At 40.0% G+C, this 27,738-nt stretch overlaps 2 long non-coding RNA genes across 2 annotated transcripts in view; one reads left to right on the top strand and one right to left on the bottom strand.

Moving 5' to 3' along the window:
- On the top strand, positions 1-25,566 carry LOC138268353 (uncharacterized). The gene is made up of 3 exons (XR_011199984.1): positions 1-775; positions 9,619-9,652; positions 25,431-25,566. It is a non-coding gene; the product is annotated as an uncharacterized lncRNA (long non-coding RNA).
- The window catches only part of LOC138268352 (uncharacterized), a 145,754-nt gene continuing 143,452 nt past the window's right edge, over positions 25,437-27,738 (bottom strand). The window contains exons 3-4 of the long non-coding RNA XR_011199983.1: positions 26,078-26,219; positions 25,437-25,642 (exon numbers count right to left, since the gene is read on the bottom strand). This is a non-coding gene — a long non-coding RNA (uncharacterized lncRNA). The remainder of the gene's footprint in view (positions 25,643-26,077; positions 26,220-27,738) is intronic.

Genomic DNA, 27,738 nt, shown 5'->3' with positions numbered 1-27,738 from the left:
ATAGCGCACTGCTTTCTCCCGCTGCGTGGGATACCGAAACTTGGTGCCTGGGGGTGACGTGGAGGACAGAGGAGGGGCGGAGCCAGCCCCTGAAGACGCGCGTATAGCGCACTGCTTTCTCCCGCTGCTCGGGATACCGAAACTTGGTGCCTGGGGGTGACGTGGAGGACAGAGGAGGGGCGGAGTAAGCCCCTGAAGACGCGCGTATAGCGCGCTGCTTTCTCCCGCTGAGCGGGATACCGAAACTTGGTGCCGTGGTGCCTGGGGGCGACGTGGAGGACAGAGGAGGGGCGGAGCCACCCCCCCCCCCGAAGACGCACGTATAGCACGCTGCTTTCTCCTGCTGCGTGGGATTAAGAAACTTGGTGCCTGGGGGCGACATGGAGGTCAGAGGTGGGGCAGAGCCAGCCCCTGAAGACGCGCGTATAACGCGCTGCTTTCTCCCGCTGCGTGGGATACCGAAACTTGGTGCTGTGGTGCCTGGGGGCGATGTGGAGGACAGAGGAGGGGAGAAGCCAGCCCCTGAAGACACGCGTATAGCGCACTGCTTTCTCCCGCTGCTCGGGATACCGAAACTTGGTGCCGGGGGGCGACGTGGAGGACAGAAGAGGGGCGGAGCCAGCCCTGAAGATGCGCGTATAGTGCGCTGCTTTCTCCCGCTGCGCGGGACGTGCCTGTTGCCCGGGCCAAGGGCGGGCTCATCCTACGCCCGTCATCGACTGTCTGAGGCTGGGCTGTGCCACCCCTCTTTCATTTATCATCTTCTCTGTGGATGGTGAGTTTACGGATTTTATTTAATATCGACAGCGCCTGGAGATTTACTGGGAGAGAGACTATGTCTAAACTGTGACTTTTGCTGCCCTACGTTGGTGAGGTGCCATTCTTTATATAATGGGCAGGAAGAAGGGCCAGGTAACTGGACTTATGAGTGCTAGCGGTGGTGCCAGGCAGGGTACTGTACGCACCACCTTGGACTCCTTTCTCGCTAGAGCTGTTTGGGTTGTGACTAAGGAAATTGATCTGGTGGAGAGGAGGCTATCTATGGAAATGGAGGAGTGGTCTCATGCCCCTGTAGTTGGTGATCCCCCGGAGGGGTTGGATGAGGAGGTGGTCCATCTTGGGGGCGACCAACGTGACACTGCTGAGCATACCCATGTTGAGATAGTAGAGGATTTAGGAGATCCAGGGCCTTCGAGAAGAAGTAAAAGTCTCCTATTGTCCTCGCCCCCCCCCGGCTTGCCCCTTAGATAAATGCAGCCCCCCCCCCCCCAAGGAAGAAAAAGGTGCTAAAGAAAATGGTGCCTAAAACGAAAACATTTCTCTTGGAAATCTCTAAGGGGATGAATAGCGGCCCTGAACTTTGCCAGCTCTCAGGCTGCGATGTAACTAATTTATTATTAAAGTTTAAGGAAATGATTAAAGGTATTTTATCTCCTGTTTTGGAGAAATTATTGGTTATTGAAAAAGCAGTTTCCCGGCTATCTGAGCAAGGAAACCTTGGGAGACAATGTACGGGTGGCTATGTGGCCCGAGCTGTTTGCCTCAAACAAGTGAGGATGTGACCTCGCAGGAGGAAGCTGCTGGGTTTTTTAGGCATTTGGGGAAAATGCCACTGCATTTGGATAATCCTGGAAATTTTGGGACCCAAGGTGCCTGTGTTGAGAGTGCGTCTGACTCATCTACTGCCCTATCATTGAGCGGGAGGGCTGTAATTAGATCGAATAGTAGCAGGCTACCTGAACTTCAATCTGTGGCAGTTGGGGGGATCTGCCAACAGTCGGATGGGAAGTATACTCGGAATCCGCCAACTCAAAAGGACTCAGTTGGTCTGCTTGGAACTGCCACCGGCATGTGCCCCCTATGTGGTGTGGTGTTGACGAATGTCCCTGCTCTGGCCCCTGGGGTCAATTAGTCTACGGCTCAATCAATAAATAAGACTGGCTATTGGCTGAGCAGCAATTGTGACTTTTCTTGTAAGGATTTTAAGGACCTTTTGTTTGTGAGAAGAACTGACTGGCTTGGGCCCAAAAAAAGGAGGGGAATGGGGATTGTATTATTGTAAATGTTAGATACCCTGGTTTGGCACAACGGCTTCTCTCCACAGACAGTCCAGTTTTTTCAAGAGTAGGATCAATTGGTATGGCCCCCTTGGGTTATTTTTATAATCACATGCGACTGGGTGCAGAGTCTTCTCTTGAACTTGACAGGCACCCCCGCCCCCCCCCCCCCCCCCCCCCAGGTCAGATAGCCCCACGGTCAATCAGCAGGAGAGTTGATAACTAAAGAAATCCAGATTTGGAAGGGGTGGACTGACAATGCACTAAGACTTTGATTGTGTGGAGGGGGTGATTCCGCAGTGCAGTCATATTTCTTGGAATATTGCAGGGTATGATGCCAAGCTATCGGACCAGGATTGGGTTAGGTGTCTGGTTAATTACAATATTATTATGTTCCAGGAATCCTGGTTGGATGGGTTGGCTGCATGGGACGGGTACGATAGATTTGCAGTCCTGGCTGTGCAGTCCCTTGGAGGCCGTTCGAAAGGTGGCCTGGTTACACTAATCCGCTTTTCTAAGATAGTGGGGGCATTCCAAATCAACTGTAACCACCAGGAATATTGCTTGTATGGGTGATTTTTTTTCTAACAATTTTAATGTTTTGTTGGTAAACTTTTACAATGCTGTGTGGGATCTGGGGTGTCAAATTGGGGCCCTCTTCTCCGTTCTTCGGGTGCTGAAGTATAGAATGGAGGGGGAGGGGCTTGAGTTCTGTGCCATTGTGTCAGGAGATTTTAATGCAAAGCTGGGACGTCTTAGTACAGTGGTAAATCCTTTAGAGTTTGACTGGGAGGATTACTCGGAGGATGGTGTGCGGGATTCTAGAGGCAAGGCTCTGATTAAGGAGCTGAGGAAGATGGGCCTTTAGAATTTCTGTGATTTAGAAGTAGTGGATACCTGTCAACACCCAACTTTTGTGAGTAGAGGGTGTGGCACCACAATTGATTATATTTTCGTGTCTCCACTACTAAAAGATCTGTTGATTGGTGGATGGGTGCTAGGGGAGTGTATAAGTGACCATAATCCCCTTACAGTATGCTTCAAACTCCCAGGGGCTTTACGTAAATTAGGACAGGGTGGTCCCGCATCGGTGATGATCAGAGATCAGGGCAGGCGACTTGGTTGGAACCAGGTAGATCCTCAACAAGTTGTAGAAAGGGTGGTGGGAGATAACCTACATTTGTTTATGGAAATACTTTTGGCTGATACCCCCAGCCCTAAGGAAGTTATGGATGCAATAACTGTACTAAATATAGCAGTTGGAGATTGCTTACTTTCAACTAGTAGCCGCGCTAGTAAGCGCAGATGTGGGTGGTTTGACCAGGCCTGTTAGGAAGCTAGGGCAAACATGAAAACTGCCCTCAAGAAATATCCTAGAGACAGAGCCCTTGTGAAAGAAGCAAGGATTAAGTATAAAATTGTTTTGAGGGAGAGTAAGATAAAACAGAAAGAAAAAGCTTGGGCTGAGCTGGAGCGGGCCACTGTCTTGAAGGATTCTGGGTTGTTCTGGAATGTGGTGAATAAAGGTACTTTTGCAACAGAAACGTCGGAGGGCCTGGGTTGCAATATCGCCCCAGAGGCCTGGGTAAATTATTTTTGCAGTATTTTTGAGGGGATACCCCTAAGGAATAACCAGGAGAATGAGAATGATGTGGCTCCTAACCTAGCGATCAGGTTCTCACTCCATGAGGTTATTGATGCACTCCAGGGTAGTGCTAGTAATAAAGGCCCGGACCCGGATTTGATCCCCATGGATTTGTATAAATCCTGCCCCCAGTTATGGGCTCCTATTCTTTTAAATGTCCTTAATGCGGCAGTTACTGTGGGTATTCCTGCCTCTTGGAGGCTGGCTTGTATTATCCCAGTTTTTAAAAAGGGTGACCGGAATGATCCTAAGTCTTATCGCCCCATTTCCCTCCTTGATTCTTCTGCGAAGATTCTGTGGCGGATCATCCTAAGGCGTATTGAGGCCTAGATGATAGAAAATGAAATTCTTAGCTGGGACCAGTATGGATTCATGGAAGAGCTTGGCACGCGGGATCAGTGCCTTCATTTATTTATGTTGATTGGGCAATACACGCAAGCAAGGAAAGGCACCCTTTACCTTGCATTTATGGACCTTAGTTGTGCCTTTGACGGTAAATTGGACCATATTATGGGAGAGGCTAAATCAGTTAGGGTTGGATCCTAATATTGTAGAGCTGCTTCGGTATCTCCACTCAGGAACAGCTGAAAATGTGAGAGTGGGGATAAATGGGGAATGTTCAGAGGCTTTTAAGCTCACAAGGGGCGTTCGCCAGGGATGTGTTTTGGCTCCCACTTTGTTTTTTTTATACACAAATGGATTGTCGGACTTCTTGATGGAACATTGTAGGGATGTCCCTAAGGTGAAGGGTATTAATGTCCCTGTGTTGACGTATGCAGATGATGCGGTCCTTATGGCCCGCACAATGAATGGTCTCTGTGAACTAGTTAGAGCCTATGCGTCCTTTATGTCAGTACTGGGCCTAGAGATTAATTATAGGAAATCACACTTCAAGGTATGTGGTAGACCCTTGAGTAGGGTGGGGGACCTAAGGATTGAAGATCAAATTATTAACAGGGTCCATGAATTCCCATATTTAGGGGCCATTTTTGACAATAAAGGTTCTTGGAAGCCGTTCCATGCCACAGTTGGTGCTACATTTGATTTTGCTGTAAGAGTAGGAAGTAAACCTATCAAGCCCTTGCTTGAAATCTACAGGCAAAAATGTCTTCCTGTTCTGCTGTATGGTGCAGCACTCTGGGGGTATGTGGATACTCGAGCACCTACTGTAGAAGAAAATCGTTTCTGTAGAAGGCTCTTGGGAGTTGGCCAAAACACTTCTGGTTTTTCCCTTCATTTGGAATTAGATCTTGAGTTTGTACAAGATACTCTCCAGTTAGCACCCCTCCTGTTATGGATCTCAATTTGGAGGAATGAACATGCTACCTTTACTAGAGAGATCTTAAGGGATTGTTTGGCCTGTGACAATGCAAAGAATATTCCCTGGTTAACGTATATAAGAAAGACGGCCCACGTTTTGGAGTGGCCTGACTTGTTTGATACTCCTGAGGGTTTGACTAGGTGTGATAAAAATTGGGTTAAGGATAATTTTTTGAGAATTCGGGGGGCAAAAAGAGAGGGGGAGGTTTTATGGAAAAAATCGATCAGGGATTTTATTATGTTAAAGATGGGGGTGGGCCCCGAGCTTTATCGCTTAGAGATAAATGATGTGAGCGAACGTTCGCTTATTACTCGATTTCGAATGGGGATCATCAGAAGTAATCTATGTTTCCCACTAGGCCAGTATGGTGAAAAATCTATTAGACCTTGTCCTTGTGACTGTGTGTCCCTGCAGACCTCATCCCATTTTACATTATTCTGTGTTTTTATGCACCTTTTAGATCTCGGTTTTTATTACCCTTGTTGAGGCCCAAGGGTTTTGTGCAATATCGCCCTGCTTTTATGTGGCTGCAAATGGCCTCAGATGCACTGGTATGGAGGGGGTTGGGATCGTTTTTGAGGGGGGCTATTACTAGGCGTAGTAATGTAGAGTTTTTTAAAGATTTATTCTCATTTTTTAAGAATGAGGTTTTTATCTGTTTTAATCGGATGGATGTTTTCTTAATATATTGTTTTATTGTTATTTGGCTCATGTAGTGTTGTTTATATGTTTTAATGGTTGAATTATTTCACACCGAATAAAGTCTTCTTCTCGGCCCGTGCTGCCCTCGGTTATCGGAAGCTATTTTTTGCTGTGGTACCCTCTCACACCAAAAAAACAAAAATACACAGTTCCAGCCAATAGACTAGTACAAATGTATACAGTAAGTAATCGAGTCTATGAGTCTGCTCTTATTAGAACAAGAGCCCTCACTCACCAAATGGTGACATGCTTCATCATCGGGCTTTTGCCCCTCGTCAGGCTGGCACTGCAATGCCTGATGGGCCCCTTGTGGGTGCTCTTTGCCGGAGATCTTTTGAGTGTAAAGAATGTCGGTAGCTGAATGCTAGTATATGGGATTGGTATACGAGTATGTGAAAATAAAAATGGCTAGAGGTCGGGAAATATCGTATTTAATCAACCCAGACCCCTGTCATGATTAAAAACAGAGTGTGGGTAAGGATTAGAAGGAATGTCTAGTCCCCCCTCAAAAACAAAAAAACTGTCAGTCCCTGACTTGGGGGAATGTGTAGAGTTAGAGTACAGAATTAACTATACTTCTATCATCGGGGTCAACATGTTTCTCGCAAAAAATGTCTGTTAAAATCAGTGCGATTCATCAGGACCAAAAAACATTCCTAATCCACATGTTCTAACCCAATACGGAATTTCTTCGTACCACAAAAACCCTCCTTGAATTAAAGGATGGGCCCCATTGGGATAGTGATAAGCATCAGTGGTCCAGGCTTGTATAATCAACCCACTCGTGTGGCCACCGCGTGGATAACCTACCCCTGCTCCACATCCCAGGACCCTGTCACACCCCATCAGAAGCAAGTCATTTGGAGACCTATCGCATGGAAGGTACTTACCCTGGGGGTCTATCCCCGATGCAGTGTCCGTTGCCGAAAACGCTGGAAATGGAAGATCACCGAGGTCCAGATGGGGCTGTCCTCCCAACGTGGACGGGGAGCACACCAGACCCTGGCCCCCTCTAATAGCTCAAATACTGGCTTTGGCGTACCTGGGGCTTGATGGGCATTTGATGAACTCACAGCACCTATAAGGGGAGGGGTCCTGGCCAGATTCATACATGTTACATTGTCAACTTTGTTGTTACAGGCACGCATTTCCTCATCAATACTGGTGGTGGCGAAGCACAAGTAGAGATATTGTTTGGGTAGGTCTGGTAGAAGGTGTGTGCTGATGTGCTTTGCCTAGTGTCCTTTTGACCAGGAACACAGCAGAGTCCAGTCCGCTACCGATTTACTGTCATGGCTGAGTAAAGTGATTAATCAGCTAATGTTGTTTGATGTTGTGGGTGACAAGTGTACCCAACAGGCCACTTGTCTTCAGTGTGTCAAGAGTGATGCTACCTTTGTGTATCATGTGATGGTGGTCCTCTTACATATGACATAGCATACAGTGTACTTTGGGTGCAGTCACTAAGCAATGATTCCCCTAAGTAAGACGGGAAGGTACAGTAACATGAGATATCAAACAACACTGGTGCCATCATTATTAGTGCCTACATGTTGGCATGTGTTCCATTCACGTTTGAAGTATCATCTACACTACTATTTCACTCATGATATACATGTCTTTATATGATGATATCTGATTCCATCACAAATGTGTGTGTAGGCCAAAATGTAGTAAAAACAAGTTATGTGTGAAGGGTATCCAGTTCATGTGTTTCCACAGACAGGCGTGTGTAGACATTGTTAGTTGGGTTACATATACTCTAAGCCATTACTCAATGTCATTAATCAGGTCCAATTGATGTGATTTGCACATGTTGATTCATGATGGTTAATTCACTGAACGGTGACATGCATCAGGGAGAGGGATGTAGCAATGTCAAAAATCAAATGTGAGTGTCTGCATTCAGTTTTACAAGGCCTTAGGTATTTCCAAAACTAAATGCTGCTGTGATGTGCAATTCCATTAGGACTGAAGTATGTCCACTTCTTCTTGTCATAGGTATTTACTGACACACAACAATCTTTAAATGTGTATTTGCTTTAGGAATTCAATCTAAGAATTGTGTTGTTACCAGTACCAAGCCAGATTGGGGGTGTTCATAGGGCCATTTGGACTATTTTGATATATGCATTTGTAGTAGATATCTTGCAATGCTTACGCAATGAGTCTTTCCAGCCTATTTTTCTGGATTACATGTGAAATGGAGTGGAGCTACCTCGGTACAGCTTTTTTTACTATCTTGACAATGTACCTATGAGGTAGTATCAAGGGAAAACATTACATCAGTGTGAACAGAGCCTTTGCATGCGACTTGATCCCTAATACAGCACTTTTTGCAGCTGCATTGCTGTATGACCACTAACACACCATGATGTTGTTCAGTGAAATTAGCATTTGCTGAATTCAGGGGCTTGTGTGGACATTGTAGGAATATATTTTTGTTAGCCATCATATTTTGTGACATCAGTTCAGTACGGTATGATACAGGGGCCAGAGTATACAAGGTGATCAATTTTCCTAATATATATATGTAAGGGTGGATTGTAGACAAGTCAATTCAGGGTAATGGATATTGTTGTGGTTATGACATCACTGTTACCTACTGTTTTGAGCTAATGTAACATGCATGCGGTGCTCATGTTAATGGTAAGACCCATTTAGTAAACCATGCATCTGGAGTGAAATGTGGTCTTCAGTAATGTTTTGTGTTTGAATATGATGTTCAGATGTGTTCACACAGATGCAATCAACCATTTTTCATGTGTCAAAATGTTGTGGGCCCATGTTTAGAATTGTACAAAAAGTATGACCCAATCACAGCTCTATGATGCCCTCTTTGGCCAGGTTGCTGACACTGAACAAGCACACTCCACAAAATTTGACGTGTACACATCTCATTATCGGGGATAGTCCATCAAATTGTGTCAGACAACAGCACCTCCTCTTCAACTAAACACCTATTAACCATTGTACTTCCACTTCAGCAGCATCCCCAGATCCAACAATCCTTATGTACCCACCTAAGAAACAGACACCCACAATCAAGCACCCAACAGGCACCATGTATGCGATGATTCTGCCACGGTGGTACCAAGGCCGCCAAGCTTGTAATCAGGGCCCTTGTTGTCAATAATATAGTTGTAAAGACTATAATTGTTTAATTATTTTAATGTGTTTTAATTCATACATTAATTTTGTGTGGTTATTGAGTGTATAATTATTCATTTTTTAAGATATGGTTTATAATTTTAAGTTATTTACAGTTTTTAATGTGATTAATAGTAATTTATAGCATCACAGGAGGTTGTTGGGTTTTGTAGGCGGAGAGGGTGAATAGTTAAACAAGTAATTATTAATTACTCATTAATATTTTTTAAGAAAGTATATGATTGATATTAAATATGTATATTGTGTAATTCTGATTTAATTATTTATATTTCAGGTGTAGGTTGCTATGTTTGTAGGGGTATAGGGTGGGAAGTTAATTAGACAATTTATTAACAATTAATTTTCAAGGTAATATAAATTATTTGATTGTTAATTATGTAATAATCATTTAGTTTAGCTAAATGTTAGGTGTGGGTTGCTGGGTTCGTAAGGGTATAGGCTGGGAAGCTAATTAGGTAATAATTAACCATTAATTTTTAATGCACCATTAAATATTTGAGTAGTAATTATGCAAATGATGTAATAATCATTTAGTTTTAATTATTTTTTTAATAAACCTATTTAGTTACATTTTAGGTGCAGGTTGTTTGGTTTGTAAGGGTATATGGTGGGAAGTTTATTAAGTAATTACTAATTAATAAGTTAATTTATTGTGAAATATTGGAGTGATTAATAATTATGTACATTATGTAATACTGAATACTAATTTATTGATATTTTAGTTGTGAGATGCTTGGATTGTAGGGGTTTGCGGTGGTAGGTACATTTATTATATAATTAAATGTTTACTTGATTGATAATTGTCAATTGTGTTAATTACATATATTGGTTATATTTTAGGATTCACTGCTAGGGTTGTAGGGTTATTGGGTAGGAAATTAAGTAATTTTAAATGATTAATTCATTAACAATTGTTATTTATTTGTTTATCAATTATGTAAATGGTGTTATACTTATTTATTTTCATTTTGGATTGCTAGGCTTGTAGGTGTATAGGGTGGCAAGTTAATTCAGCAATAATTAAACATTTTTAAATTGAAAATTAATTATTGCATAGTTTATTAATCTTGTAAATGGGTTAATTGTTTTTTATTATATATACATTTAGTACCCAGCACACAAGTGTAAGATCAATTGTTAGCAAACTCTGGCATCTGATTAAGTCGGATCCAGTGTTGGGACCTACATTATCCACCGTAACAGTGATCTCCTTTAGAAGAGCGCCCTCTATGAGGGACTCTTTAGTTAGAAGCATTCCTCAGATGAGGAGAACCACCAATTGCCCACAACAAGGAAAAGGCTTCCACAAGTGCCATAAAGGTAAGGCATGCAAAATTGGCATTGACAAAGAGACAAAACGACCAATAATTGTCAAAACAACCAATAATTATCAAGGGCCCATATTACTGAAGAACTGAATATGCATTGTATGTACTACAATGTGAGTGTGATCTATGTTATGTGGCTAGCACCAAACTACAAGTGCATAAAATAATTCTCCAACACCTAAGGGCAGTGAAAATAAAGATGTAGCACGACACATACATGACACACATAGTATCTCGAACTATTGCAATCATAATTATGTCATAGGTGCAGTGCCGAGAGGGATCAGGGAAGGCGATCATGAAAAAAGTTTGAGACAACTGGAAAGCAAGTACATTGTATTGCTGGACAGCAAAATGCTGAAGGGCCTCAATACGGAGGAAGAACTTTACACATTCCCACAAATAATTGGGGGTTCATAAGATGAGGATGTCAGGGAAGCTTGAAAAACCACAATAAAGTGGTGATTTACATTCAGTTTTTTCCATCATGCAATAAAGAGTCTGGAAATGTATTGGTTTAAGAGCATGAGATCGCCACTAATTCATGGGGGAGATCGACGAAAGTCAATGACACCTTGAAAAATAGGGGGACACCATTCTATTATAGGAAACATAGTAGTTTAATGGATGTAGAATACAAAGTGAGTGCACTAAGACATGAAAGACCTTCTTGGGCTAGAAGCTTGGGAGTTAGTGGGGAAAGAAATTCCTGAAAACAACTACAAGGGACAGCGATGGGCACCTGCTTCGCCCCCAGCTATGCGAATGTATTCATGGGCTGGTGGGAGGAGCAGGTATCCCAGGACCTAAAAGAGTTTGAGGATAAAATGATTTTGTGGTGTCGTTACATTGATGATATTTTTGTAATATGGAGAGGTAATGAAAGAACAGATAGGGATTTTGTAACGCAAATGAACTCGAACCAGTTTAATATACAGCTAACTGCACAATACAGCAAGACCGTATTTCAATTTTTAGATGTGGAGGTGAGTATAGACAAACATCGGGTAGCAACTAAACTATATAGAAAAATGACAGCTGGCAACAGCTTGTTGAATGCTAATAGTGCACACCCCGCTAATCTTATAAAGAGTATTCCATATGGGGAGCTGTTACGTGCTAAAAGAATATGCAGTACTATTGAGAGCTATACACAGGAATGCAATGTGATGTGTCAAAGACTATCTGAAAGAGGCTATAGCGATACATTGATCAGGACAGCAGTTGATAAGGTGGATCTTAAAATTAGATCGGATCTGTTGTATTCCGCAAACAATACCAAGGATGATGAACAAAAAGTAAGGTTTATTACCACTTATTCTAGTCAAGCTTTTCAGCTGAGGCAGGTATTGAGGAAAAGCTGGCATATTCTGCAAACGGACTCCCATTTAAGCAGTGTTTTGCAGGATCTGCCATCCATTACATTTCGTAAAAGCAGATCCATACGGGATAACCTAAGTCACAATATGGTAATGAGTGCCGAAAATATGACACTGACTAGGGCCCCTATTCAGGGATTCTACTGCTGCCAACGATGTAAAGCATGTAGATACAGCACTAATTGCACAGATGTCATCTGGTGTAATGGACGTAATAAACATCGTATTACAGGACATTTTAATTGTAATACGGAATTTTGTGTGTACTGTTTGAAATGTCCATGCGAATGAATATATGTTGGTAGCACTATTCATAGGGCCAAAAAAAGAGTTCTAGAGCATATGAGAGCTATTAGGAACAACAATAGTAACTACCCGGTAGCAAGACATTTTCAAGAGGTACATCAAGGTAATGAGAAACTATTGAGTTATTTGGTGTGCGATCATGTCAAAAGCAATAGACGGGGTGGTGACAGAGAAAAAACCCTGCGTATTTTGGAGTCTAAATATATTATCAGATTTATGACATTGGCACCTGGGGGACTTAACTCTAGTGAGGAATTGAGTAGTCATCTGGGTTAGCTATTTCTGGGTAGAAGTTGGAAAATGAGAGTGTAATCTTGGTTTTAAATATATAGGTATGCACATTTATTGGGAATAGTATTATTATTTTTATGCACAGGGCTTCTTTTGATTTGCAACACGGGACTATTAGCACATATGGGTAGATATTTAATGAAATATAGAGAACAGCAACGTGACATACAGTAAGTATAAGGAATTATAAGATCAATATGGAAAGTTAGTCGGACAGGAATGAATAACAAACTTAATTGAATGTATATATTTGTTATTTAGATTAAGTTATATTTAGGTACAGATAGGTATATCCTGTACATATGACTAGTCCAATATGGCCTCCACGTTTTCATTAGGATTTGATCTGTATGTTATGTTTGTCCGTTTTCAATTTTGTTGATTTCAGGTATTTGTGTGTCAATGTGCTAAGCTCCCCCATCTGTGAACAAGGCTACGGCTGAAACGCGTTGGGAGGAACAATCTGTATGATAGTAAAATTATTTTGATTACACTGGAAGTGTCTTGAGCTTTCTTGGGATTACAAGAAATTTGCTTCAATATATATATATATATATATATATTTATATATGTAAATTGAACTCCGTGAATGCAAGAAAACACCGGACGGCTGCACAATGCCACAGGGATTGTATTTGATAAAGAGAAAAATATCCAAACAAAAGAAAATCTTTCAATGTCAATCCACCGTCAGCAATTTATTTGAAAAAATCAATCCATGATAATACAGTTAGAACAAAATCACCATCAACACCTTCAACTGGACATTGGCAGACATTTTTACACACATCTATTTAACCCATAACGTCCTTCATCAATTTTAATGCCCCACTGCTCAATAGTAACAGCGGCGGCCATCTTAAAACATAATTAGTTGTTGCTATGATACAGTAAACTATCTTTTGAATGTCAAAAAAGCTTCCTAATAATACACAATCTCTATATTTATAAATATCCAAACAGAACCAATGATGTATAGAAAATAAATAGAACAGATTGAAGATATTTCATAACATGCCTTTCCAGATCAATCTCAAACAACTACATAGCTAAAGGCAAAAATAATATTAGTATGGTATATAATCTAAGTATAAATACGGATATAGATATAAATATATATATGTAATAAATATCTATAACTATTCAGATGAACATAAATTGAATAGATACACATATGTATGAGTCTAATGATCATACAATAGAAACATTTCCAATGTAGAAATCCACAGCAAATCTAATCAAATTCCAATCAGGATAGAATATGTAAAATGCATGATATATATATATATATATATATATGTATATATATATATATATATACATTAAATCCTTCTATAATCTAAATCATTATCATGTTAAAGATCTAAAAATACTGATAAGAAAATGATGAAAAAACGGAATAGATGCTATAAGATCTTATAAGCCATTTCAATAAATTAATGCTACTTTCACTATTAATCATAGTACATTGGAAAATCGGGACAAAATATCTCATATAAAACTTCATAAAACTCAATGGAAAAATATATCTATTCATATATAGATTGAACCCCAAGGAAGCAATTATATGACTCCTTATCAATAAAATAGTAGAATCGCTCATGGCAGCAGTGCTCAGTACCAAGTTTACAACCCAACTAATCTACAAAGTGATAAAGGAAGAGTGCAAAAATAGAACAATTGAAAATCATATTTGTAAATCCAAACTTCTAAAACTAAGTATACGGTACTGGCCAAAATGTCACATTTTGAACAACCATAATATTGCAACCGATGCTAAATGTCTTCTGTTTATTGCTATGTCAGAGAATTATTATATTAATAATCTGACTCCAGATTACCACTAATACAAATTAGAAATTTCTGAGAAGTTCAAAGATAAAAGATAAAACAAATCAAAGAGTCATAGAAATCTATCACAGATGAACATAAAGCTCAGCATCCAAATTATGCCCCCATGGGTTTTCTGTACCGAGCAACAGAATCATTTTAGATTCCATCTGCCGGAGCTCTAGTGTTCTATCTCCTCCTTTTAAATTGCTTTTGATAGTTTTAATCCCATAGAATATCAATGAACTACAATCACCGTCATGAACTTCCCAAAAATGCTTGGCTAAAGGATATGACCTATCTTGATACTTTATAGCTCTGAAATGTTGTAAGAATCTAACTTTGAGTTTATGAATGGTGCTGCCAATATATTTCTTATGGCAGCCGCATTCAATAACATAAACAACATATTCAGTATCACAAGTAATACGATCAGTTATCTCACAGACCTTGCCATCAAATGTTTGATATATATATATATATATATATATATATATATATATATATATATATATATACAAAAAACTCTGTGAACTCCTGTAAATCCTGGCGGTCTTTTTCATGGTTGGTGAGTACTTCAACTGTGTTTTCCTTTTATAAATTAAAAACAATGTTATAAAAAAAGAGCAATTTATCAGATTATTGTCAGCCCTGCCAATGTTTTCAATTATTGACAAACTTGTGAAAATACCTATGTAATTTACCAATATTGATCAACGCAGGACATATTGACGAATGTGACCTTTATTGCATGGTGGCAAAATCAATTAATATGTTTAACATTCTGTGCATTTAACAAAGTGCCAGTCTACTACCTTAAAATAGATTGCACATTCATCAATATTGTGAGCACTGTTGACCTCAATCCTGTTGCTAGGAAACCCCTTTCAACATTGTCACAGTTGTCAATATCTCAAAAGAGTTAAACAAAGAGTTGTCTCCATGTTGTATCCTAAATCTCAACTTTAAACAAAGGGAGGACTGAGCTAAAGTAACACAATATGCGCAGATGAATATGAAGCTCTTCAAGGTGGAGAAGTGTGGCTCAATGGTTAGAGCGGCAGACCCTGAAGCAGAGATCTGGCTCAAGACCAGGGTTCAAGTCCCGCTTCGGCAGGTCTTGGGCTCAATTCCCCTTGACCAGATAATTCTCGCCTCAGTGCCTAATCTAATTCATGGGTCCCACTCTGCAACTCTGGGCAATAGCTTGCTTAATCTCCCCAACGGCCCCAAAAGCGCTTGGATGCCTGGCTTCACCCTGGGGGTGCTCAGGAGTGGGCGCCTCACAGGGAAAAGCCAGGAGGGGTTCCATAGCGGTATGAGTACAGCGCCTTGAGACCCTAACGGGTGAGTAGTGCGCTATACAAGTGCTAATTTACATTTTACATCATAGTTCAAACTTAAAGGAGTCTTAGTTCGCAATTAAATAATGTATCTCAATTCAAGCTGCCGCAGTTTATTTGTTCTGTCATCACCCTTCTCATGTTCTGGTACATTGTCTATACCATAGTACCTTAATGTTTTCCAGTCTTTGGTCTGGTGCACACCTAAATGCTTCACCACGGCATAAATCTGGTCATCATGTTTTATTGCTCTTATGTGTTTCAAGATTTTCTTCCTGAGCATGCATGTAGTGCCACAATGGCATTCAATGATGTAAACTGTAAATTTAATCTCACAAGTAATTTTGTATTTAATTGGAGTTGCCACATTGTCCCTATTAGCAAACCCTTTTGTTGTTTGACAGATTTTGCATGCCTTGCAGTTATTGCATTTAACAAAGGCCGTTGTTGTTGCATTAACCAATTATTTGCTGTTTTGTGAGAGAAGTGGCTCCTGAACAATTTTTCTCTTAAAGATGGCACTTTTTGCTATATCATAAACGGTTTATCACCCACCCCGGGGCCAAAGTCAGGATCTTTGGCTATCCAAATCCAAGGTTTAGGTAAGATCTTCTGTAGTGCCCACTCTCTTTACTCTCAATTGTGATCACTCTCAAGGAGTTCTCCTCATCTAATTTGTTACTTTTCTCAACGTTTGAAATTAAAACATCATTCTGATTCTTCGTCTTGATTCTCTCCATACTGTTATTGAGGATCCTACTCTGTTTATAACCTCTAGCCTTGAACCTTTGTATTGTTTAATTGTATTTGGCTTGTACAGCTTCATGATTGGAACAGCTCCTGCGCATGCGTAGCAGTTCTCCGTATGGTATAATGGTCAGTAATGCTTTTGGATGAAAGCTATTACAGTGAAATACGTGGTTTGTTGCTGTATCTTTCCGATAAAGAATTGTTTCTATCTGACCATTTTGCACACATATTGTGAGATCTAGGAAGTGTATCTATTCATGACTTGTATTGCATGTGAACTTCAATCTCAATTCGTTGGAGTTAAGGATGGAAAAATAAGCCATCAAATCCTCTTTTGTGCCATGCCCAATAGCAAAAAAAAGAAATTTTCTTTATATCTTAACATAAAAATAATTGTATTGAGCTAAGTATCGGTGACCGAGAAATGCCCGCAGTGGTCCCACATAGTTGATGATAAATCTCATGGTTGAAGAAGACATTTTTTAAACAGAGCTCTATCATGGACAGCAGCATTTATGTGTATTCCAATTCTTCAATGTTGCATTGTCTCAATAAATATTTGCATGCTGTCACTACCACTGCATGTGTTATTGAGGTATATAAAGACTCTACATCAATAGTTACCAGTAAGTACTCTTCATTCAAACTAGTATTGGCAAGTATTCTTAGAATATCTCCTGAGTCCTTAATGTAAGAACTAAGGGGCTGATTACGACTTCGGTGGACATACTGCCAGCCAGTAACAGCAGTACCGGGAGACTGCCGCCAAGCTGGCGGCATCCCAGCTGCTGCATTACGTCACTCTGGCAGTTTGTCAGTGGCGTAATGAAGACGGCTCATGCTTTGGCTCTAGGAGAGAGCCTAAAGCCCATGCCAGCTATACTGCTGCACCTCCAGCAAATTGGGAGCCATGCACCAAGTGAACGCACCTAAATTGCAGGCATGGGGGAAACAACATGGGACCTGGCCACAATCAACATGGGCTTACTCGCCCTGGGGCCCTTTTTTGTGGCCCTTTGCCTGTCTTTCCACCGACCTTTTCATGGGGATGTCCTCCATAATGAAAAGGTCTGCGGAAAGGCAGGTCATAATACACACGATGGTGCCGATGCCGGCACCACCACCAGTGACTGCTGCTGCCCCTACCACTGGTCAAATAAAAGCGGTGGTGGTGGTCTTGTGGCGGTCCGACAACACAGATTGTAATAGGGCGGTTGACCTTCGAGAAGGTGGTGGTCAGACCACTAAAGATGGTTTGGTGGTCACAAGACTGCCAAAGTCGTAATCAGTCCCTAAGTGTATTAATAACTAAGCCAGGTAGCGATTCACATAATCTGATATTTTCTCAAACGTGGAGTCACATGCTGGAACAATTGGGCTGCCTGGAAGATTAATCATTAATTTATGTATCTTTGGTAAAACATATGTCATTGGTATTGTAGGATTTTCAATCTTCAAAAATCTGTACTCATCATCATTCAAAAGAAATTCCTGATACCAATTCTGGAGCTTTGTGTTCACAGGATCATTTGATTAATCAGATTTTTTACCAACTTCCTGCAGTTGTTCACATCTTTCAAAAGCATGTTAAGGACCACTAGATTCCCACCCTTATCTGCCAGTTTGATAGTTATTTTTATAATTTTCTCACAGATTTTTCAATGCCTGTTTTTCACCCTGAGTTAAATTTTCTTTTTTTTCCATAATGTCTACATTTCTTGACTTTGGGCATCATTGCGAGTGTGGCGGTCCTAGAACCGCCACACTCATGGTGATGGTTGGACTGCAGCACTCCAGGAGGTCCGTCTGCCCCATTACAACCCTGGCAACAAGACTTGCCAGGGGACTGCCTTCCCCACCAGGAACATGGTTCCCGATGGGCTGACTGATGTCTGAATTGTACTCATTCAAGGCAGCCTGGCTGATTACAACTCAGCTTTCCGCCAGCCTTTCCATGGCAGAAAGCCAGTGCTGGGGGCCCCTTTGCCCAGCACCATCGAAATGCGCACAGTGCGCATTCCGATAGTCCGGGTGTGCTATGATATTGGCCTTGGCTCCCTTAAAGAATGAAATCCTTTTTAAGGACTCTTTATTCTGCTGGTGTGAGGATATGGCCAGAGAAGTTTACAGCTAGAATTGGCTCCATGATTTCTATTTTTCTTGAGGCTCCTAAGAGGGTATTGTCTTTTCTCATTTTGGTCTCTTGTCCTTCTCTTACCTGTGGTGACTGGTCGCTGCCTCAACCTTTGCCTTGGCCCTGACCCCTTCCTCTTGACAGTTTTTGATCCAAGTAGAGTAGTTTCATCTCTTCTAAAAAAGTTATTTGGGTGGCAAAGCTGCGTATAGATGGCCCTTGTCCTTTACTTAAATCCACATTCAATTCAATAAGTGCATCCATAGACCCAGGTGTCGGATTGCCTTTATTTACATTTAAATTATTTCCTTTTTTAGATTATCAAACCCCTAAGCAAAAGTCAATATCCTTCCTTGTTCATTATCTTGTTCGTCTCTCTGAAAATTCCTCTTTTTCCATTCCTGCATTTCATCTTCATATTTATGTAAACATCCTTCAATGTTGTTTCTCATGGATATTTGTTCATTTGTATCCAGATGATCTTTTAATTTATCCTCCATATCTTTAATTATTTTATGTGATATCTCCAGATCCAGCTTAGTATGTTTTATAAGTATTCTCATCATATTAAATGAGCACTGCATATTGTTATCCTCCCATCCTTGGAGAAGCTCTGGTCTTGTATCTGGATGTGTTGGCACTGTGAATATACACAGGCCTCTTGGTACTCTGTTGACCTCTATATACTTTTCCATTGCATTGCAATTATATCCCAACTCTTATCGATTGCCCTTGTTATATTTTTCCAATTAAATAAATAATTGTTTCAAAGAGACTTCAGCAACATCAGTTTTCTCCCTTTGGTTCACACACACACACATGTTTTTATAATAGTAAATTTAAATAATTAGAAAAATAATATAATGTAAAATATCTGTTTTAATAATTGTATTATATTGTACATATATGTATATATAAACACACGTGTATTTGTGTGTATATAAGTATGATATTTGTGTGATTTATTTAACCAACATTATATTAATTATGTAAATTAAAATATTTAAGATTCACTATTTTAAACAAAATATATTATATGATAAGTAACCATATTTTTGGTTTGTTTGTAATGATATTAGTGTGAAACAATATTTTTTTCGATATTTGTGTACTCACCATTATAAGTATGGGAAAACAATATTCTTGTTTTCAAGATTTTTGACAAGATATTTTGTTTGCACAATATTGTTGGTTTTGTCAGTGATCTGTATTAGTAACCTGCTCCAGGGGCAAGGAACTGTTAGTGGAACATGAGTACTTCCTGTGTTTCAGTTGTTTAAGTCAGTGCATTGCCAGTCCATATATGTTATTAAAACTTGAGAAGGGGTGGCACTATAGATATTATATTTTTGACGAGTTAGTATTTTTGCACATTGCTAACTGGACATTTCTACCTGCTGGCCACTGGCTACTAAATGGTGTTGTGTGCTACTGGGATAATTTACCTCCAAGCCCTACACACAGGATGAAACCTTCTGAATGATTGAAAGAAATACTACATATTTGACCCAAACCTGTTCTTTGCTCATCAAGCAATCATAACAGTACTCTGAAATTACTCTGTAAAATTCAAGCTGTAGCTAAAAAAAGAAGCATTGGCAAAGTCAGTAGGTCTGGACTTGGCATGTGTTTTTTGTATTTTTGCATATGACAATAAAAGTTTTAAAGCAATAAAAATAAACATGCCCTTTGTCTAAGAGTAGTGTATATATGATTACACAGAAACCAAAATTAACCATTATATATATATTTTTTTATTTAAATGGCAGTAGCCATTATTTTTCCAGCCTTGGTACTCAACTTTTTATTTTGCTAACCCTGGTACTCAACTTTTTAGGTGGATGTGCACTTTGCACACAAGAAATGCCTTCATTCACCGTGAAGACAACCATTATCTGAAGAAGTCTGACCTATTGCCTCATGCTGTATGCTTGATAGCCTGAAGCAAAATGCAAATGATACATCAAAAGGTGAATGGATGAAAAGGGCTTAGGCTGAAGCCCTTATTATGAGTCTGGCAGTCCTGGGACTCCTGGGCCAAAGCAGCCTCCACATTATGACCGTGGCAGAGCTGCCACGGTCCGACTGCCAGCACAGCCCGGTTGCCGCCAGTTGACAGCCTGGCTGTGCCAGCGGTCTTAATCCGCCAGGGATTACGGCCTCTGCCACCCTCCAAACTCAAAATGAGGGCCTGAATCTGGAGGAATTATGAATGGTAGTAAGGGCAGACAAAGAAAGGGGTTGGTTTTGATTTCTATTTTTAGACCAGATGACATGTACATGCACTTGGTGAAGAGCAGTAATGTTTAGGTCAGAGCCCACCAGGCCGCACTTGAAAAGCCCATTGCTTACCATTGGCTTTGCGATTTGTAACTCACATTTGCTTGTTTTTTATTTGGTAGTTGTATTTGTTTAAGGCTCTGCAGCATGTCGTTATCCATCCCATGGTACTTCATCTGTTAACCTTCGCTCCCTGTATTCTTCCACACAATGCTTTCTGTAAATAGGTCTTTAAATTTTGTTTCTTATTTTGCCACATTTGATGTGCATTCAAAGACAAAGGTCAAATGTCAGGCTCTGACTTCTGGGAGAACTTGGTGTTTACTTTTCTTTCTGTGACTTCAGAGTGAGAGGATTTACGGGAAAATCTTGCTAGGTACCAATGAGAGAGGAAAGTTTGTAGGATGCTATCTTTGTGCTAGCACACAGCACAATGTAAATGTCTGTCCATGATATGTGCAAATATTTCATAATACATCAGAATTAGGAAAGCACAATTAAAGCACATTTTTGATAATACCACAGTGTGGTGGAAACAAATATTTGAACAGGATCAAAACAAATTAATACACTTGGTGATATGAGTTCCACACATGTTTTGTGCACTGCATAGTTTTATCAGTAAAACTGTATCTCTGTGCAAATTTAATGGTGATTTCAATTGAAAATGTGTCTGCAATGACAGTACGCTACCATACCATGCATAATCCACTGTATGCAACTTCAGTCTATGACAATCTACTCCACTCTGCTCCAGTCAACCCTACAATACTTTAGTCCATGACACACTACTCGACTCCCCTCTACGCAATGCCACATCACTCCACTCTGTCCCTCCACTCTACTCTGACACTACTCAACTCGACTCTATGCCAATCTACTCTAGCCCATCCTACGCTACTCTGTTCTACTATACTTCACTCTATGACCTTCTACTGCCCTCCACTCTACGACACTCTACTCCATTCTTTGCTACTCCATTCTACAACATCCTACACCACCCAATGCAACTTCAATCTAGGAAACTTTATTCCACTCTGCAACACTCCACTCTATAACACTCCACTCTGTGACAGTCTATTCCACTCTACAACACTCCACGATACTGATACTCCACTCTGACACTCTACTCCACTTTACACCGCTCCACTCTACAACATTCTATGACACTTCACTCTACTCCACTCTATTCTATGACACTCTACGCCACTCCACTCAATGACAGTTCACTTTATCACAGTCCACTCACTGACACTCTCTCACTCTACAACACCCCGTCACTCTACGACACTCAACTCTGTCACTGTACTTCACTCTACTCCAATCTATCCCACTCAACTCTACATCAGTCCACAACACTTTACCCCACTTTATGCTACACCACCTCACTCATCAAACTGTAAACTCATGGCACTCCACTACACCCTACGACACTGCTCTCTACTCCATTCCACAACCCTTTACTCCACGCTGTGCGATTCCACTCTACATGCCTCCATTGTATGTCACTCCACTCTATGTCACTCCACTCTATGCCACTCTACTCCACTCTATGCCACTCTACTCCACTCTACAACACTTCAATCTACAGCACTCAGCAACTCTCCACTCCACTCTGTCACTCCACGCTGGGACACTCTGCTTCACTCCATGCCACTCCACTCTAATCCACTCTTTGCCCCTTCACTCTATGCCCCTACACTCTACTTTACTCTGCTCTTCACCACTCTATGCCACTCTACTCTGCCACTCTGCACTACTCCACTCCGCTCTATGCCATTTTACTCTACGCCACTCCACATCACTCTCCAACCCTCCATTCTATTACTATCCACTTTAAGACCTTCCAAGAAACTCTATTCTGTTATATGACACTCCACACCACTCCCCTCTATGCCACTCTTCAAGATGTGACACTCTACTCTATGCCTCTCCACTCTCCGCCTCTCCACTATAAACCACTCCACTCTATAACATTCTATGCCACTCCACTCTACCCACTCCATTCCACTCTATTTCACTCTACTCCACTCTATGACACTTTACTCCAGTCTATGCTACACCACTCTGGACCCAGAAGTGGAATTTGTGTCAGAGGTACGAACTGAACATATTATGTATTTCCTGAAAGAAGTTTCAAGGGAATAATGTCTGAAGATGACATGAGAGGTTTTAGTTGGTAGTGACGAAAAGACACAACCATTATTTGAATATGAAGTGGATTATGCAAAATATATTTTATAGTATCATCCTAGTCGTTGTGGGACACCTGTGCTGCATACACATACAAAAGCCCTATTACATTTCATCATTGCTTTATCATATATTTTCGCTCAGATGCAAATTACAAGCTGTGGCTTTGAAAGCGTTGTATGTGTCTAGACTTGAACATTTGCAAATTCTGCTGATCATGTACTATAAAATGTTATTCACTAACCGATGGGGATAGACTTCCACCTCCCTTGTCATATTATGTAGAGAACTCTGTCATGGTGGAGTTTTGGTAATAAGTGTGGGAGGGATGAGAGTGAGGGGATGGAAAATAGGGAATATTTGCTACTAAATGGGAGGTGCTTAGGGAAGTCACCTTTTCATATAGCCTGTTGCTATTCATTAACAACACTTCCAAAGTTACTATAGCTATAAATGTGACTTAACCGTAGTAAATGTACTCCGTCTCGGTCTTGGAGTATGTCAGCACCACATATCACATGGCCACTCAAAGGTACTGCAATACATACCTTTAGAAAATAATGGTGACAGGTACTTAAAGTAACCATACATACATTTTTATTTTTATTCAATATGTATTATATTTTGAAAAATGTTATAAGTAGAATTAATGTAATATATGGTTAATTTATTAACAAATGGTTAATAATTCAAAGTTTAAAATATCAAAATAATTTTCTTTTTTTAAATATATATTTACTATATAATGAAATATGTTTAAAAGAACCATATATATTTATACACATGTGTGTAAACTTATCTATACATACGTATATATCTATATTAGGTTATTTTAATTATAAGTATTATAAAATATATATAATTATTATATTATATATCTATATATACACACCTGTACACATATACCTATATTAAGTTCATTTAATTATATATATTCAAATATATAAAGTTGTTAAATAACTATTCTAATTGAAATAACTATATATATGTACACATAGGACCTGATTACGACATTTGCGGAAGGCATTACTCCGTCACAAACATGAAGGATATCCCGCCCACCATATTACAAGTTCGATTATATCCTTTGGAACTTGTAATACGGTGGACTGCATAGACGTCAACTTTGTGATGAAGTAATTCCCTCCGCCAAGGTTGTAAGAAGACCCATAGTTCTTTTAATTACATATATGTTAAATTATATACATTTATTGAATAAATATTCTAATATGTTAAAATGCCATCGCAAATTTTATTTTAAAATAACATTAAATTCAACTTTTCAGCTTTCATTAATGAAGTGAAAATAATTAAATTCAATCTACACAACATTTTACAAAATGTAATACATGTTGAATAAAAATAAAAATACTTCTGTGCCTGGCATATTCTTCAAGAAACATCTTAAATTAGATAAACGTATTTTACTTAAATGTTAATTCTAATGCGCTAATGTACTGTAACTTTTTACTTTATTACTTATAGGTTAATAAAAATATGTCAAATTAATTTACACATGTATTTTATATAAAATATGTTTAATATGTTAATAAAATTTGATATTTTTCCTGCACTTTCCCATATGGAGATCTTCATCATGATGGTGGAGATCTCCATCTATATGTGAAAAGTTACTAGTAGGTGGCTCTTTCAAGGTTGTGGAGACATGCAAGTGTACACTTATTTCTAAAGCTACACTCAGAAATGTTGAATAGCAAATAACTGTAGATGTACACCTATATACAATAGTAGTTTTACACATGAATAAATCTCCACATGTAAATGTACCTTTGTGAACAAGGAAATTGTATATGGAATGATGTAAGAGAAGAGCAAATTAGTGAATGTGAGTGAACTAAAGGAGGGTATTTGCCTATTGAGTGAGATGAACAAAGGTAGGGAAAATAAATCAAGATCCGAAATGAAGGTATTCATATGTCCTGAATTATGGGTGTGATTTAGATTTAAGCAGAAGGATTTCTCCATCAGAAATGTGATGAATATCCATCTCGCCTGTGACGGTATAACCCTCTGCTGAACTGTAAATCATGTCCTATGTAGTGTGAAATTAATTAATTAATTTTTTTACTCTACATCAACCCTCGAGCAAAACCTTTCAGTTCACAGTACATTACTGTGTGTAGTCTATTTATTTTCCCATGCTGTATGTTTCTACTTGGGCTTGGCAAGCTTGGGTGTAGTAGGAAAGGGGAATGTGTTGTCTGTCTATCTAGTGTTGTGAACTAGAAGCGGTTTTGACAATACATAAGACATACTGAATCTTTTTAACTGTTTCATTGAATCAGTTTCTGTTGTAGTCCCGTTTATGCTCACACTAATGTTAAGAGTGCACAATAATATCATGAGTTAAGAAACAGTGATTAATTTTAGGATTTGTTATGTACACATTCTTATTTGAATATCTTTAGAACAAGATTTTATTACCATAGACTAATTTAGAGATGCTCACAGATTGCATTCAGGGATAAAAGTATGATTTGTGCTAGTGACTTATAGTCTCTGGACTCACTGTAGGCCTCTAGATGATACATCATTATTGCCTTGGGCCTACAACGGCTCTTATGTGGACTCCTTTAACATCACACACTGAAGGCAACAGGAAAATATGAAAAGCTATATGCTAATGGTGCGATTCTTCACCACCATGAGTGATGGCATGACTCTTCCTTTCTTTGCCAGGCCTAATCAAGTCCTGCTTTCCAGAAGATTTCCATCTTCCTACCATTCCTTCAAAGGACCAAGCATAAATGTGGCTAAAGGAACACTCAAGTCACAATAAAAAAATGGCTGATGAACGTTTAATGTTTCATTTGACATGTGTACAAGGATACAGTTTCCCTCTTCTTTCTTGGAGCGAGGTGCTTAATGAAGACATTCCCTTTTTTGAAGAACTGTGGAAGAAGAATCGAAGAACAGAATAAAACATATCCATCTAGCTCCTGCAAAATTCAGCTGAGTTTGCATACCATTTACAAAATAACAAGCTCTTGCATAAAGATCAGTTATAACGTAAAGTGCAGAACCAAAGTTCTATTCATCATTTTATATTAGCAGAGAGACGAATTTTCGCTTTGGATTGGATCAGTTAACAATTCCACTCATGGACCGAATTTTATTTTTAATTCTTTCAAAATTCCATTCTAGCTATTAAAAATCCAGAAATTACTATTTCAAATTTGCAGCATTTTGTCCCTTCTAAATTCTACTTCAAATTGTGTGAACATCTGTTCCTCTGTGGTTGACAGAATGCAACATCATTAGCAAACATGTATAGAATTGCAGAAGATAGCAAACGGCCCCTGTAATTGTGCATTGTTTATTTTTACCTTTTTAATCTTTCCTAGAACCGTATAGTGATAACAATGCCGGCAGAGACAGCAACGAGAATAATAGCCGCACGAACATATGGAAAAACACTTGTCTCTGATTTAAGATCACCGGGGGACTTGCAATTCGAATGATTGTAGCCTATAGGAGAGGAAATAAGAAATATAATTGAAAAAGGCATATATAAGTCGCCACAGTGAAATATTGTCCACGTTACCCAATTATATGAGTAAATTACAAAAACAGATTTACAGTACCCCATATTATTAGTGATGCATAATTTTGGTTCCACAGAAGTGACATAATAATATAATCGACAATAGATATATTGTGTACCTTAATGTTCATAATGTAAAAGGAGCATATTAATAGTATCATTGAAGATGCATTTGAAGACTCTCATTTAATTTATAATTCTTGTTTTCCTTTATAATTGCAAGATGTATTTATAATCATATATTTCTAATACCCATTGAATATTTTACTACGTTAGCATAATCAAAGGTCTGAAACATTTAAGGCCTCATTACCGCCAGGGCTGCTTTGAAGGTTGTACTGCCAACAGGCTGGCGGTACAAACTTGCAGATTACGACCGCGGCGAAAGCACCGCGGTCGAACTGACGGGACCGGCGGTTTACCGCCACGGTTGTCCCGGCGGTTTACCGCCATGGTTGTCCCGGTGGTTATAATCCACCAGGGCAGCGCTTTTGGAAAGGCTGGCGGGAAGGGGAGTCGCGGGCCCCTGGGGGCATCTGTACTGCCCATGCACTTGGCATGGGCAGTGCAGGGCCCCCCAGGCACAGCCCCACATTGCTTTTCACTGTCTGCTGTGCAGACAGTGAAAAGCACCACGGGTGCAACTGCATCCGTCGCACGGCCGCAACACCGCCGGCTCCATTAGGAGCCCGCTCCCATGTTGCGGCCGACATCCCCGCTGGGCCAGAGGGCAGAAACTATGTTTCCGCCCGCTGGCCCAGCGGTGATGTCATAATTGGCACGCAGGAGTGTGGCCGCATTGACGGCCGCATGGCGGTTACACCTTGGCGGGCGGCAGTTGCCGCCCGCCAAGGTTGTAATGAGGCCCATAGTCTCTTGTGTTTAACCTTTAACCTGGAGTTTTGCTCATGTTGCAGTATTTGTTCTTTGCAGGTGTGGTCGTATGAGTCTACAGTTAACAAAAGGCATATTGTGTATTAGAGATAGTGGGATATAGGAAGATACTTTGGCAACGGCAAGAAGCACTAACTAAGTGAGAAGAAAAGACTCCTCTTTGTGTACCAGACACTGTGAAACATGCAAGGTCATCCTGATGTTCGATTTGTGGGATGAGCACCCTGAAGGGAGTTGCTAATTTCAACTGTGCAAGGAAGATCGAAAACTACTGGTGTGGATGATGTGGTTTTCTCAAAGGTTCTGTAGGTCTAATTGGTGTTCACCTAGTTAGACGAGTGCAGATTCGCTTGAAACTTGGAGAGGTACAGACCTCTCTACTCTTTATTCCTTTGTGTGGCTTTATGCTATGCAACACCTCTATCAGAACATTGACTGAGGTCTCTGTTATGCTGACACTTTCCTATATTTCCTGAGATTTAGATAGGATTTCCCTTTAGCTTACTTTAGGATATTTAGATTAGTTTAGTTTCGCCAATGATTAGGCAA

This window comes from Pleurodeles waltl, chromosome 12 (assembly GCF_031143425.1).
Source record: "Pleurodeles waltl isolate 20211129_DDA chromosome 12, aPleWal1.hap1.20221129, whole genome shotgun sequence".
Lineage (NCBI taxonomy): Eukaryota > Metazoa > Chordata > Amphibia > Caudata > Salamandridae > Pleurodeles > Pleurodeles waltl.
The sequence above is the reverse complement of the archived record's forward strand: the minus strand, read 5'-3'. Positions and strand labels throughout refer to the sequence as shown.